The sequence below is a fragment of the Oncorhynchus tshawytscha genome, linkage group LG06 (genome assembly GCF_018296145.1).
Source record: "Oncorhynchus tshawytscha isolate Ot180627B linkage group LG06, Otsh_v2.0, whole genome shotgun sequence".
Classification (NCBI taxonomy): domain Eukaryota; kingdom Metazoa; phylum Chordata; class Actinopteri; order Salmoniformes; family Salmonidae; genus Oncorhynchus; species Oncorhynchus tshawytscha.
In genome coordinates, this window is record NC_056434.1 from 32,514,072 (window position 1) to 32,531,290 (window position 17,219).

Consider the following 17,219-nt stretch of genomic DNA (forward strand, 5'->3'; position numbering starts at 1 on the left):
ACGGAGCTCGTCCAGTTTGTTCTCCAGTGATTGTTTGTTCGACAATATAATGGAGGGTACTGTAGAGACGATTTATGTACTCGCCGACTTAGTTTTGTCAGGGTGCCCGCACGCCAGCCTCTCTTACGCCACACTTTTCTTTTCCAAGTCTCCGGGATTAGGGCCTGGTCCAGGGTGAGCAGTATGTCCTGCGCCTCTGACAAAGCATTTCTGGAGATTAAACCCTCGCCTGCATCGGAGCATTTCTGGACATTAAACCCCCGCCTGCGTCGGAGCATCTCTGGAGATTAAACCCCCGCCTGCGTCGGAGCATCTCTGGAGATTAAACCCCCGCCTGCGTCGGAGCATCTCTGGAGATTAAACCCCCGCCTGCGTTGGAGCATTTCTGGAGATTAAACCCCCGCCTGCGTCGGATCATCTCTGGAGATTAAATCCCCTGCCTGCGTCTCTGGAGCATTTCTCTGGAGATTAAACCCCCAGCCTGCATGCGGAGCATTTCTGCGTCAGAGCATCTCTGGAGATTAAACCCCGCCTGCGGATCATCTCTGGAGCATCTCTGGAGATTAAACCCCCGCCTGCGTCGGAGCATTTCTGGAGATTAAACCCGCCTGCCTCTCAGGAGATTAAACCCCGCCTGCGTCGGAGCATTTCTGGAGATTAAACCCCCGCCTGCGTCGGAGCATTTCTGGAGATTAAACCCCCGCCTGCGTCGGAGCATTTCTGGAGATTAAATCCCCGCCAGTGCCAGAGCATCTCTGGAGATTAAACCCTCGCCTGCACCGGAGCATCTCTGGAGATGGACAGAGAGGTGGAAGGGAGTAGAGTAGGGATGGAAGGATAGAGCGTTGAAAACACAGATCTAGGTAGAGCCTGTCAAGGCCAGTGGAATTATGTGTAGCATCAACACTCCAGACTGCTCTGAGATATGGGAGGGTGGATGTACCTCTAACTATGTGATGACAGGAAAGGCTAGATGGTAAAACACACATTACAAGCCACATTACAACCACGACTCTAGTTTTGGCTGTCTGGGGAATTAACAGCCAGACAGAAAAATTAGACAGATCGATCAGCGGCCTTGTAAACCCCAGCAGAGCACTTCAATAACAAGTCTTTTACAGATCCTGTCCTTACTCATTTACTAAGTGTGTGGTGACCGTAAAGAGAAGCCAGTGAAACAGACCATTTAGAATGAACAGATACCCTGTATAGTAGTAGTTTTTAGGGTCCCAGACCAGTACTAAATGTGTGATGACTGTATGAACTTAGTCCCCCTGCCGTAGATCCGGTCTGCTGTCATCAGAGGTGGTCAGTGACTAACGAGAGGAAGAACAGAACAGTAGAGTTCAAGGAAGAGAGCTGTGAGGGTTCAATTCCAAACTCTCCAGAGTGTCCTATATGGAGCAGAGCCCCAGAGAGGGACTGACCCTTGGAGATAAAGCCTCAGCTTGCCTGTCACCAACCTGGGAAGAGGAGGGGATAGAGGAGACTGACAGCTCCAGCTACAGTATCTATCACCAAAAAGGGTAGAGGAGGAGGGTAATGGAGGGGTAATGGGGGAGGTAACTGTATTAGAGGATCATAACTTTATTATTTTGTACTAAGCCCCTCCACCTGACGCCAGATCACCCTCGGACAACTTTACAAATCAGCCACCCTGAGGTATTAAAGAAAGACAGTCCAGAGAGTGTGATAACCCAGTCCCAGAGAGGGCTGTCTCCTGGAGGCTTCTGGTCTCATGGCCTTGAAGCAGACAGGGGGTTCAGACCAGAGGAGGCTGGTGGGAGGAGCTATAGGAGGACAGGCTCATTGTTATGGCTGGTATGGAATCAATGGATTGGTATCAGACACATCAAACATGTGGAAATCACATGTTTGATTCCATTCTATTTACTCCATTCCAGCCATTACAATAATCCTATCCTCCTATAGCGCTTCCCACCAGCCTTCTCTGGATCATACACTCCTGGGTACCCGGTACCATGACCCTTGCCCTACCCTGGACTGTAAATATACACAGGAACTGATGACATGCACCTCTTGTCCTCTCTCTGTATTTCTTTCTCTCTCCTCTACAAGTTCAAAGGGATATTTTGTTTCACTTCACAACAGATTTGACTGTACATCTGTAATGTTTTACAGTACAAAACCATATTGAAACCACTCTCTCTCTCTCGCTCCTTACAGCACTCTGAACCCCAGCTCCCTCATTCTATCCCCAGCTTAATTAATAATGCAGCTTTCTTTCCTTTCATTCTCACTCTGACTTTCCTCTCCACTCTAATCATTTTCCAAATTAATTTCAGGCTGTGCGTGTATCAGAGCTGTAACATTTATGTTAATTACTAGCCCGGCCCGGGCCAAGCTACACGTGTTTCTGATTAGTTATACATTGCACTCTCCAGCTCTACGTCTCCAACATCGTTACAGTAATTTGCTCTTCCCTCAAGCATTACATTTTGTTTTGCATAAGTGCCAAAAATGTAATCAGTAATTATATTAGAGAAATGTTGCAAACTAATCTGCACATATTTGAACTTTACCATAGTATGTTGGATGACAGGGTTTCTATTCGAGAGTTTCCAGAATAGAAAGCAAAAACAACCTTATCATGTTCAAATACTGCCATACAGTATACAGTGAGATGGCTAAGTTAGCATCACACAGTGAAATCTCCTTACTGAGACCAATGCCTTGGTGGATCAATGGTATTAATAGTGCTGTGTGGTTCCTGAGTTCCCCATTTACACGTGTCTGTTGAGAGTGTCTGCCTCTATGTGACCTTGTAAACTCTGTGTCTGTATGTGACCTAGTTGACTTTGTGTGGATGAACCTTAAAGTGGCCAATATAAACGTACTCCACTGAACTTCTAACAGCGTCTCAGTCCCTGCTTTCAATTTCACACTCAATAGCTTCCATGTGTTGGAGCATAATTGGACCACGGCATGACGGCGAGGGTGTGTGTGCATATACAAATGAGTGTTGTGTGTGTGCATGTGTGATCCTGCTGTTTTATGGTCAATGAGGCTTTTATAAAACACAATAAAGCATTCAGCGACAGTTTGTTAAGAACAGCATGCTTATTGCAATCTTTACAACACACACTTCGCCCACACACGCTTTTTATCGTCTCCTAAAACTAACAGATCTAAGCTGAATATCAGAAACATGAAGGTCACAGAGACATCAGAGGGTTATACTACAAACCTAGATAGAGGAGTTAGTTAGCTGGCTAACTTTGGTCAAGTTGGATTTCAACTCGGGATAACCAGTGACCCCAGAGTATCTCACCTTTTATCTAGGTCAATTTCTATGGCAACGAATCCTTCAGAACTAACCTGCTACGGGCCAGGCTAACTCAGTGCTAAGTTCACTTATCCTGAATGAAGTGTCTGAGCCTAGAGTTGATGACGAATGAAATGAGATTCCCTCCCTCTCAAAAAGATTTTGTCATCATCCCCTTAATTTGAGGAAGACGACTGATTAATTATTTTATTTTATCAAATTTATCATATTAAAATACCTATCACATTACACATTTAGTAATGACAGGATGCATTTAAAACTTCACGCACAGTCAAACTTTGGAATTAACTATACAAATGATTTTATGGATAGGAGTGGGGAAAATAGTGCTTATGCATCGATAAGCACACCAAAGCACACCAAAGACAACATTAATGATATGATTAAACCTTGTGTGGTGTGAGGGTCTGTGGGACCCATTTTCAATGTTTAATCAACCACAAGGACCTTAGTGTGGAAGGAGTGGCTTCCATTTTGGAAGACGAAGAATTTTCCGAATATAAGAATCATGTCTCTGTCAATCCGGAGTATGACAGTGAGTTGGAAGAAGAGGATGTTATTGACCCTCAGCCAGCCCCAGGACCAGCACCGTCAACAGCCAGCCCCAGGACCAGCCCGTCAGCAACCAGCTCATCAGCAGCTTGCAGGAGCGAAAATATGGATGTCCAAAAATTGTGAGATTGAAAGGTCTTCTTGCCCAAGGAATGAGCCACCCCACATGGCTGCCAATGTGATAAGGATGCAACCAGGGCCGACGCGGATGGCGGTTACTCATGTGCAGGACATAAAGTCGTCTTTTGAACTGTTCATTCCAGACACCATCGCCGTGTCTTTGGCTACAGGAGCTCATCAAGAGGAAGCTAACAATGATAGGAACTGTAGAAAAAATCAAGCCAGAGCTCCCACCTCAGCTGTTGAATACACAGAACAGGCCTCTCAATTCCTCTAAGTTTGTGTTCACAGCCGACATGTCCCTAGTGTCCTACATGCCAAAGAAAGGCATAAATGTGGTACTCATGAGTACACTGCATAACGACGGGAGAATCTGTGGCCAGGAACATCAAAAAACAGAAATCATAATGGATTACAATGCCACAAAAGGAGGGATGGACAATTTAGACAATTTAGCCTTGTGGAAGGCTGCAAGTTCAATCTAGTGATAGAAAGTTGCTTTTGTTTAAAGCTTATCCCAAACCTTAGTCCTTACCTTAACCATTCAGAGTTAATGCATAAACTTAACCTTAAAGCACAGAAAGTTCAAATGTTCTAGTAGGCATTTCTGCTAAAAATAAACACAGTTTGATTTAAAACAAAAGTTCACGTTCAAACAGCTCTCCTGTGAAGTAGTGACCCACAATATACACCTAGTTTCCTGAAACGGGTCACAAATATTTTACGAAGTCGGTATTTGTCCAAATAACCATTGACTAAAAACCCAAACAACGAAATTACTGCTGCTCGTTATCCCACACATCTCGTTCCTTCCTGACAGATTCTACGGTACCAGATATATTTACGTATATCTCTCTGTCCATGACAGATTACAACTCAGGTGACCTCATGATGTTCTGCTCCATCTGCTCCTCTCTTTGTTCTCTGAATCTCTGAGGCTGGTGTCAGAGCAGATTGAGTAGATTGCAGTGGTAAAGGTCACTGATGGGTCAAATTACTGATTATGACAGAAACAGACCATAATCCGCTGTCTTTTTTAGTGACATAAACTTGCATACTGTAGGTATCCTTCTGAGAATGAGTCCACTTTTTAACATCTAGTTTTGCACTTCTTTCTTGTTAAATAAAATGCTCAAGCCAACCTGGTGCTACAATTCTGGTGACCTTGAGATATTGTGCTCCATATCTACAATGAATATAGAAAAGAGGAAGGTCCACACTTTGCAGTGAAATAAAGGAAAATGTATTCTGTCTATAACAAATGTTTCACTTTAGTTTACAGATGAAATGTTTCCTTATTTTATGACAACAACAAAAACATAATATACTACAGTGTAAATAATATAGTGTTCACTGTAGTGTTTTTGCAGACTTTACTAAAGTCAATACTATAGTATTGACTGTAGTATTTACTAAAGTATACTGTACTGCCCTACCGAGCAAAAGAGTAGCAGCTGTGCATTTGGTCAAAAATTACTTATTTACATTTTCTAAACATTAAATACATGCTTTATCATGTGGACAAATATCCTGCCTCCATTGTGTTGTGTTATGTAGAAAATGGGCGGTCATGTTTGCAGTAACTGTAAAAAGTTACTCATGTCAGTTACTGCCTTTTACCCTGGTTTCACTGAACTTTGGGATGCAGTGTCTACGGTAAACCTTGGTATTATTTATTGTTCGCTGATACAATTATCAAACTATGTGACACTGACGGCCACATGCAAACAAATATATTAACAATATATTAACACAAGTTTGTGTTCAAAAAAATTGTTATGGAAACGTATTCCAGTGGGTGTATCAAGCAAGAAGGCAGTAAATGCCGTCTAGGATCAAAGGTCATGTCAGAGGTCAGGGTCAACAGGAATAGGGTCAACAGATAACTACATCTCCAATGATCTGCTTGCAATTCATTTGGCTGGACAAAAAAACAACTTTGAAGTAATTCATGTAGTGTTTTTGCAAATTGTAGTATACTGTAATATTTACTGTAGTGATTTTGCGGACTGTTCTATACTGTAGTATTTACTGTAGTGTTTCTGCAGACTGTAGCATACTGTAGTGCTTTTGCAGATATTACTCTATTGTTTACTATAGTGTTTTTGTTTTAGTATCTTTGACATGGAAGTAGAGGCTTTATCCTTCTGGAAACATACTGGAGAAATATAAAAGAGCAAATTTTCTATAACCTGTACCTAGGACTGGGGTCTAAACAGAGCTTTTTTTAATCTGTACAGAACACAATATATGGCATGTAGGTTTCTCACTTATGTGTGACACAAATTGCGAAATGGGGGAGGGGGATATGCAGGGTATGTGGAAATTCTTCACCTTCAAGTTTACTATAAAAAAACTGAATCTATGGCATTATTTAGGATGTTTAAGACAGAAGCTTATATTACACAAAATAAAACAAAATTATTTGAACAACAGTGCAGAAAGTGTGGCTTCACATAACATTTTCGAAATAGTGTGTATTCATTGGGATATGACCTCATACACTCAGGCCCGTGAATGTTCCATAGTCCCGTACTCTACCTGCAAAGCTACCGGTTAGGTGAATATTTTATATAAAATCCTAACTATATTTGTGAGCACGGTGTCCAGTAGAGGTTGGCATTTGAAAGCAGCTTGGAATCAAAGAATGCACCGGAGCCATGGCAAAATCAGTGGCATCTCGCATTTTGTAAAACACAGTTTGAAAAAGCACATGATCAAACAAAGCTTTGGACGTCATTGATGACATACAGTTGAAGTCAGAAGTTACCATACACTTAGGTTGGAGTCATTAAAACTCGTTTTTCAACCACTCCAAAAATGTATTCTTAACAACCTATAACAAACTATCTGCTTTGTGCATGACACAAGTAATTTTTCCAACAATTGTTTACAGACAGATTATTTCACTTATAATTCACTGTATCACAATTCCAGTGGGTCAGAAGTTTACATACACTAAGTTGACTGTGCCTTTAAACAGCTTGGAAAATTCCTGAAAATGATGCCATGGTTTCAGAAGCTTCTGATAGGCAAATTGACATCATTTGAGTCAATTGGAGGTGTACCTGTGGATGTATTTCAAGGCCTACCTTCAAACTCAGTGCCTCTTTGCTTGACATTATGGAAAAGTCTAAAGAAATCAACCAAGACCTCAGAAAAAAACTGTAGACCTCCACAAGTCTGGTTCATCCTTGGGAGCAATATCCAAACGCCTGAAGATACCACGTTCATCTGTACAAACATTAGTACGCAAGTATAATGGCACCACGCAGCCATCATACCGCTCAGGAAAGAGATGGGTTCTGTCGTACTTTGATGAAAATTTATCCCAGAACAACAGCAAAGGACCTTGTGAAGATGCTGGAGAAAACAGGTACAAAAGTATCTATACCCACAGTAAAATGAGTCCTATATTGACCTAACCTGAAAGGCCACTCAGCAAGGAAGAAGACACTGCTCCAAAACGGCCATAAAAAAGCCAGACTACGGTTTGCAACTGTACATAGGGACAAAGATTGTACTTTTTGGAGAAATTACCTCTGGTCTGATGAAACAAAAACAGAACTGTTTGGCCATAATGACCATTGTTATGTTTGGAGGAAAAAGGGGGATGCTTGCAAGCCGAAGAACACCATCCCAACCATGAAGTACGGGGGTGGCAGCATCAGGTTGTGGGGGGTGCGTTGCTGCAGGAGGGATTGGTGCACTTCACAAAATAGATGGAAAAATGAGCGAGGAAAATTATGTCTATATTGAAGCAACATCTCAACATCTCATTTTTTATCATGATGAAAAACCAGCAGTTTTGTAGCTGATAGATGTCCTCTTGCAGAACTCTAATTTGTGAAAAGTTCAACACTCCTGCTGCAATTTGATTCTCCCTGGCACTTACTTGATCAATTCTCTCACACTGCCTTATTCTCCCTCCCCTCTCTCTTACTAAAGACAGATACCAACACTCATTCTAGCTTGGTTTATGCTGTGGATCGTACTTTGAAATGCAGTATCAATTTGTATAGATCTAACTGATTCAAACTGGTACTATTCAACCAACATCTGCCAGCGACTGCTTTTATAGACAGCTTCCTATTGGTCCAGCCCAGCTCTGAAGTGGCTGTTTCCTGACAGGCCTCTAAGGTGTTCATTGGAAGCTATAAATTATTATTTTACTGTATTTCGCACTGAAACCTAATTAGGAGCATTTAGAGATCCAATTAACCACACATTGACAGATTACTGCAAAACCAGAAACCTCAACTTTTACACCGACGCTATCGTTACCACAACTCCTGCTCCACCATATAACACCTTTTACCCTTCTATTAGGAATAATGGGGAACAATTTAAGGCAGTTAAGTGTTTCATTAAAACCAACTCACCCATATAGAATGATGTAGCAGTAGTAAACTGTGTAGCAGATTGATTGTATGGTTGGGGAGGTGGAAGTGTTTTAAAAGCTGCCGAGGGTCAGTGAGGTGGGAAATCTGCGTAATTGCTTGTGTGTGTGTGTGTGTGTGTGTGTGTGTGTGTGTGTGTGTGTGTGTGTGTGTGTGTGTGTGTGTGTGTGTGTGTGTGTGTGTGTGTGTGTGTGTGTGTGTGCGTGCATGCGTGCGTGAGTGTACAGTATGTGTGTTGTGTTTTACCTGACTGCGACAGGAGCAGACTGAGTTGTAAAAACACCTTTGCCTCAATTAGTGCATAATGCCAACTCTGTGTAAGGCTGCTATATGCACCATTATGAGCCTCAGTATAAAGGAAATAATAAAATAACAAGTGATTGCCACAATGGCTCTCTCTGTAAGAGGGTAGTAGGCTTGAAGGGGGTTAGTGGCGCCAGTCCTAGGCTGGGGCTGGGCAGGGCTGGACGAGAGGGCATATGGCTGAGCTCTAGGCCGGTTGATATTTGTAATGGTGTCATTGGTGGCCAGGTACAAAAGTGATCAAGTTATTTAGCATCAGTATGATAGTGTTTGTTGTAAGAATGTGTATGGGTGAGGGGTTGAAACTGGTGTAGAAACCTTCACCTCTCCCTCCCTCCCACAAAAACATCACATTTCAAAGGTTAAGTTTAGGCATTCATTGCAAATGACTATGGATTCAAGTTTGGGATAGGATTAAAACAAAAAAAAACTCCACAGTTAAGTTTAGGCATTCATTCGGAATTGTTAAGGTAAGGGTTCAATTTAGACACTTATTCAGAATGGTTAAGGTAAGGGTTAAATTTAGACACTTATTCTGAATGGTTAAGGTAAGGGTTAAATTTAGACACTTATTCTGAATGGTTAAGGTAAGGGTTAAGGTTTGGGATAGGGTAAAAAATATTTTAAAAACTGTGTGCCTAATACTGCAATTGAACGCGCAACCCTCGCAGCCGGAGTTTAAGGCTTATGCCCGTCTCCTATCCACAACTAGGGATGTGCATGGTTATTTGAATATTTGAATATGCGAACGGATGTTAGTATTCAAATACTTATGTGTGAAAAAATATAATATATAGACCTATTTTGAAAAAGATTTTTAAAAATTAAATTAAAATATCCATTGACATTGATACATACAAGGTTATACCATAACATTTACAATTATTAATTTAATATTTTTATTTTTATTTTTTTTATTTCACCTTTATTTAACCAGGTAGGCTAGTTGAGAACAAGTTCTCATTTGCAACTGCGACCTGGCCAAGATAAAGCATAGCAGTGTGAGCAGACAACACAGAGTTACACATGGAGTAAACAATTAACAAGTCAATAACACAGTAGAAAACAAAGGGGGAGTCTATATACAATGTGTGCAAAAGGCATGAGGAGGTAGGCGAATAATTACAATTTTGTAGATTAACACTGGAGTGATAAATGATCAGATGGTCATGTACAGGTAGAGATATTGGTGTGCAAAAGAGCAGAAAAGTAAATAAATAAAAACAGTATGGGGATGAGGTAGGTGAAAATGGGTGGGCTATTTACCAATAGACTATGTACAGCTGCAGCGATCGGTTAGCTGCTCAGATAGCTGATGTTTGAAGTTGGTGAGGGAGATAAAAGTCTCCAACTTCAGCGATTTTTGCAATTCGTTCCAGTCACAGGCAGCAGAGTACTGGAACGAAAGGCGGCCAAATGAGGTGTTGGCTTTAGGGATGATCAGTGAGATACACCTGCTGGAGCGCGTGCTACGGATGGGTGTTGCCATCGTGACCAGTGAACTGAGATAAGGCGGAGCTTTACCTAGCATGGACTTGTAGATGACCTGGAGCCAGTGGGTCTGGCGACGAATATGTAGCGAGGGCCAGCCGACTAGAGCATACAAGTCGCAGTGGTGGGTGGTATAAGGTGCTTTAGTGACAAAACGGATGGCACTGTGATAGACTGCATCCAGTTTGCTGAGTAGAGTGTTGGAAGCCATTTTGTAGATGACATCGCCGAAGTCGAGGATCGGTAGGATAGTCAGTTTTACTAGGGTAAGCTTGGCTGCGTGAGTGAAGGAGGCTTTGTTGCGGAATAGAAAGCCAACTCTTGATTTGATTTTCAATTGGAGATGTTTGATATGAGTCTGGAAGGAGAGTTTGCAGTCTAGCCAGACACCTAGGTACTTATAGATGTCCACATATTCAAGGTCGGAACCATCCAGGGTGGTGATGCTAGTCGGGCATGCGGGTGCAGGCAGCGATCGGTTGAAAAGCATGCATTTGGACTGGCACATATAACGAGCATTTTTATGTAGTTTTTATGACGTGCACCACATTCAATGTTCAATGTGTAGCAGCTGGAGTGAGAGTTCACTAATGCAATGTGAGATGGAATCAAATTACGGAATTAAAAGTTAGTGAAATGAGAAGGCTTAGCCAGCTTAGCCAGCTAATGTAGCTTCTCTAGGCTATTCCAGTCAAGACAGACACTGTTTTACAGGATGATAAATAACATTGTGGCTTCTAAAAGTTAGCTAGTCTTGGCTGTAGCCGAGTTGCCTTGGCTAGTGGCTACAGCATCTGTCTCTCCCTCCATCTGCTCACTCCTATCTCACACTTACTGGTCCATCCACAGCTGCAGCAATAGAGTGCCAGCCTCTCTCCCTCGCACAGCAGTGATCAGGTTAAAACGTACATTTAATAAAACATATGTATTATAATATCCGGATATCCAACAAACATTCATGATACTATTCGAATAGTGAAATGATTTCAAAACCCCATCCCTATGCACAACGCCCTAGATAAACCCAACCTTACTTGATGCTAATTTCCTGAGGTAGATGGTTTTGTAAGTCTGCCGACGTCCTCCTTACCAGGATGGACGTTGAATTTCGCAATGGATCCTGAATGACCTGGCTGGGTAGCTAACATTTTAATTAATTGGAGATTGCAGCTGGCAATACTATACCATAGAGCTAATGTGTTTGCATGCAATCCATGAACTGTCTGACTAAACTGAGGAACTCTGAGGTGCACTGGAGTACAGAGAGGTACATGTGAGGACAATAGAGATATTTGGAATGCTATGGAGTAAGTCCTGCATGTGGTCAACTTTGTTTAATGTTGCATATCCGCTCTGATGGTGAATGCAGCTCTTGTCAGTTGTTAACGGTTGTGAACACAGCTCTTATTAATGGCTGTGGCTGCGGACACCTATGGAGTCTGGGTCAGTCTGTAGCTTGACTCTGACTCTATGACACACATAACCCCACACAGGATGGCCGTAAATATGAGAGACAGAGAGAGAGAGAGAGAGACAGAGAGAGAGAGAGAGAGAGAGAGAGAGAGAGAGAGAGAGAGAGATGGAGAGAGACGGCAGTAAAGTTAGAGAAATGAAACCCTTTCTCTGCTTCTCATCTTCCAGTACTGGTCATTAGCTGTTTCTCTGTGAGGCTCGTAGACTCGCAGTGAATTTCCAACAGTTCAGTCTAAAAAACAATCCAGTTTTTACTGTAAAAAATGTTAGTGTTCCAAAGAAACTTTAGTTTAACAGTACATTTCTGTAAACTTAATTCAATACACTAATTTGTACAACTTGTTCTGAATCTCAAATCATTTTCCTTGGGATGGTTAATTAGATCAGACCTTGCAGTGAAACAGAAACTAATACCAGATGGTAGTTAGAAGAGGAGAACCCCCATTAGTGAGCTAGAGGTCGTCTGAGAACACACATGGCCTACGAGAGAAAGGGAGAGAGGGGGGAGGGAGTGATTTAGGGTGCAGAGAGTGGGGGAGAGAGAGGTTGGGATAAAGAGAGAAGGAGAGAGACTGAGGAAGGGATAGAAAGAGAGGGAGGGAGATAGAAAGGGAGAGGGGAGCAGAGTTACATTGTCAATGTGTCTTTTTAAACGGGGGAAGAGCCTGGAATGTCTCCTGATTCTCGGGAAATCACAAAAGGCTAATAATGATCAATATGTTTTTCTTTGATCAGGATCTATATACACTGAACAAAAATATAAACTCAACATGTAAAGTGTTGGTCCCATATTTAATACGCTGAAATCAAAGATCCCAGAAATGTTCCATACGCACAAAAGCTTATTTCTCTCAAAGTTTGTGCACAAATTTGTTTGCATCCCTATTAGTGAGCATGTATACTTTGCCAAGATAATCCATACACCTGACAGGTCTGGCATATCAAGAAATTGATTAAACAGCATTCTCAAGAAGAGAAGGCACTCTTGCTTACAGTTTTTTCCAACTGCTTACACACGTTTTTCAAAACTGTCTCCTTTTTTCAAAACTCTACACACAATTCCCAAAACTGCACACACAAAATGCAAAAGGCCTCACATCTCTGTCAAAATGTAACACTGCATTCAAAATGTCATAAACACATGTCAGAATGAAGCATTTGCATCAAATGGCAAACACTGCTTTCATAATAGTACATTTTTGGATATACCATGTAAACACTGTTATTCTAAATCTAAAGCTCTTTGGTCTTTCATAGGCTTATATCTACATTTCAATACAATGTTCTACAGTGAAAGTAATCTACTGAGAGGGGTAACAAGTACACTGTAAACACCAATGCAATGTAGAAACAGAAAATATTTATTAGGCCAAACATTACAGTTGTATACAGTAGCATACAACAAAACCATAAACATATGTAAACCAAAAGTATATTCTTTAGAATACAGTAAAGAACACAGTTGTGTGTGTGGGGTCCCGGGGGGGGGGCAGTCCAGGAATTGGTGGGGGGGGGTTCACCAGTGCTAAGCTAGGCTTCATCTCTTCTCCGGCCTGGGTCTGACCACAATACTTCGTCCACAACACAAGATACGTTTTCTCTTGCCAAACATCGAGGGAAGTATCTCCTAGCATGGCGTATCCAACCCTGGACAGAGGCAACCTCTATGTCCCCACATGGAGGGAAGTATCTCCTAGCATGGCGTATCCAACCTTGGACAGAGGCAACCTCTATGTCCCCACATGCGTCCGCCATTGCCTGGAGAAGCGGCTGTACATTACTGTAATGCTAAAATAGTCATTAGATAGTTGCATACCTGTTCTCATTTCTGAAGGTTTGAATTATGGACGCCACTGTAAATCGACTCAAGTTAGGCTGGACTCTCAGTCCAGCCTCTCTCATGGTCAAACCGTGGTTGATCACATGATCAACAAGTGTTGCCCTAATCTCATCAGAGATGGCTATCCTTCCTTCTCTTCTTTGCCCTTGTCCTCTTCCTCCTCTTCCTCTCCCTCATACTCCTCTTGCTCTCTGTCCATTGTTGGCATCCATTGTTCAAAACAGGTAATCTGACCTTTGACCTATTTATAGGCCTATACTACAGTAAAGCAGTGATTGGTTAGTGATCAGTTAAGCTATTAGTATTTGCACATGTGAGGAGTGTGTGTGTGACCTGGTGAATAAGTGTAGCATTTTGATTGGTTGTGTTTGGAAAAGGAAAGCAAGTCACTTCCTGTTAGATTTCTGTGTTTTAGGTAGAGAATTGTGTGTAGTGTTTTGAAAAAAGTGTTTTATGCAATTGACAACTGAGTCAAAGGCTGAGAAATAGCTTATGGTTTTGGATATTTGGTGTGTAGTTTTGCACTTTGAGTGAGAGGTTTCAAAAATTGTGTGACATGAAAAGATTTTGTGTGTAAGCAGTTGGAAAAAACTGTAATACCTTGAATGTACGGGAGATTTTAAGTAGCAACCACCTAGCAGACCGGGTATGGGGCTGGTGGTGAAGGAGACCAGACTACAGAGGTAAAGAGGGAGTTTACCTTAAAGGGCTTTGTAGATGAACACATACAAATGTTTCTTTCTGCACATATAAAGTGAGGTCCAACATACCATTTGGTGCAAGGTGCAATGGTGGGTGAGTGACTTGGCATTTATAATAAAGTGCAAGGATGCATGATAAACAGAGTCCAGTCTCTGTAAGACGGAGGAGGTTGCATGCATATACAACAAGTCACCATAATCAATTACAGAGAGAAAAGTGGCCTGAACAAGCTTCTTTCTAGCCATAATCGGGAAGCAAGCCTTATTTTGAAAATAAAAACCCAATTTCAATTTAAGCTTTGTCACAAGATTATCCACATGAACTTTAAAGGACAACATGTCATCCAATCAAATACCTAGGTATTTGTAGGATGGCACTTTTTCAATGGATAAGCCACCAGATGTGACAATGCTAACCTTCTCTGGCAGAGTTCTAGCTCTGGTAAAGATTCTGAGGCCTACTGTCATGCCATTCATCCTCTGCCATCACCTCATGTTTCAGCATGATAACGCACAGCCCCATGTTGCAAGGATCTGTACACAATTCCTGGAAGCTGAAAATGTCCCAGTTCGTCCATGCCCTGAATACTCGCAGATGTGTCACCTATTGAATATGTTTGGGATGCTCTGAATCAACATGTACAACAGCGTGTTCAAGGCCCAGCCAATATCCAGCAACTTCACACAGCTAATAAAGAGGAGTGGGACAACATTCCACAGGCCACAATCAACAGCCTGATCAACTCTATGCAAAGGAGATGTGTTGCGCTGCTTGAGGCAAATGGTGGTCACACCAGATACTGACTGGTTTTATGGTCCATGCCCCTACCTTTTTTTTAAGGTATCTGTGACAAACAGATGCATATCTGAATTCCCAGTCATGTGAAATCCATAGATTAGAGCCTTATGAATGTTTTCCCTAAACTGTAACTCAGTAAAAACTTTGACATTTTTGCATGTTGTGTTTATATTTTTGTTCAATATATTGATATCTTAGATCAGGGGTTTTAAAACTTTTCTTGCTCAGGGACCTCTGCCCAGACAAACCGGCGAACAAGGGACCCCCATCACACGTTAGCAGGTGAATGATAATAGAATGTACAAGTAAGAAATATTTAAAAATGAATAGATTTGTTAGACAGTTTTATTATTTTGACCTTCCCACAGTTAATTGGAAGAAGAATCGACCTCTAACTTCCTTCATACTGGATGCAGAGATATACAAATGGCATCCACAATGGTATTATGTTACAGTAGCGATATTCATAAAATTGTACATATTTTTCACATAAAGAAATCCCTAAAAAGATTTGTCTAAATGTTTGGTACAAAACATCTGAGGACCCCCTGCAGTACCTTGGGCCGCAGTTTGAAAATGCCTGTCTTAGATCTAAATCAATATATGTATTTAAATCATGAGCTGTATATTTATATTACATTATGTCTGGGATTCTTAATTTCACAGTCAGCCTCTACTGGAGCAGCCATCTCCCCCATCTCCCCCAGCCCTCTCTACCCCAATCTCTGTCCCCAGCCCTCTCTCTTACCCCAATTTCTGTCCCCCAGCCACTCTCCCTCTCTACCCAAAGGCTCTACCCAATCCTCTCCCCCAATTGCTCTCCCAAGCCCTGTCCCTCTCTATCCCATTACTGTCCCCCAGTCCTCCCTCTCCCTTTTTTCCCTCTCACCTCAGCCTTCTGTCCCCCAGCCCGCTTTGCTCCAATCACTATCCCCATCACGCATTGCTTCCCTCCCCCAATCTCTCTCCTTCAGCCCTCTTTACCCAAATATTTGTTCCCAACTCACCTCTTTTCTACACCAATCTCTCTCACCTGTCCTCTTCCCTTGTTTGCCTCAATCTCTCTCTCCCATCCCTATCCCCTTTCTCATTCTGCTTCCTCTCCATTTCTCTGTCCTCCCAATCTCTGTCAGCCAGCTCTCTCCCCAGGCCCTGAACCCCTGTGGCCCCAGGAGACTCGCGTCTGGTCTATTTGAAGTACAGTCAGTTCAGTCCAGTGTTAATTACACCGATCTTCACAGTGGATGCATGACTTCAAAAAATAGTAAGTCAAAAATGAGAGCGAGAAAGAGGGAGTGAGAAAGCGAGAGGGAGCACGCTGTGGGGAGGTGATCAATCACTAGACGTGAGAGTGACAGATACACTACCGTTCAAAAGTTTGGGGTCACTTAGAAATGTCCTTGTTTTTGAAAGAAAAGCAAAAAGAATTTGTCCATTAAAATAACATCAAATCGATCAGAAATACAGTGTAGACATTGTTAATGTTGTAAATGACTGTTGTAGCTGGAAACGGCTGATTTTTTTATGGAATATCTACAGTGGCGTACAGAGGCCCATTATCAGAAACCATCACTCCTGTTCCAATGGAAAATTGTGTTAGCTAATCCAAGTTTATCCTTTTAAAAGGCTAATTGATCATTTGAAAACCCTTTTGCAATTATGTTAGCAAGGCTGAAACTGTTGTTCTGATTAAAGAAGCAATAAAATTGGCCTTCTTTAGACTAGTTGAGTATCTGGACATCAGCATTTGTGGGTTCGATTACAGGCTCAAAATAGCCAGAAACAAAGTACTTGCTTCTGAAACTCATCAATCTATTCTTGTTCTGAGAAATTAAGGCTATTTCATGCGAGACATTGCCAAGAAACTGAAGATCTCATATAATGCTGTGTACTACTCCTTTAACAGAACAGCGCAAACGGGGTCTAACCAGAATAGAACGAGGAGTGGGAGGCCCTGGTGCACTACTGAGCAAGAGGACAAGTACGTTAGAGTGTCTAGTTTGGGAGGCCCCAGTTGTGCACCGGGCCTCCCACTCCTCTTTCTATTCTGGTTAGTGCCAGTTTGTGCTGTTCTGTGACGGGAGTAGTACACAGCGCTGTACGAGATCTTCAGTGTCTTGGCAATTTCTCGCATGGAATAGCCCTCATTTCTCAGAACAAGAATAGACTGACAAGTTTCAGAAGAAAGTACTTTGTTTCTGGCCATTTTGAGCCTGTAATCGAACCCTCAAAT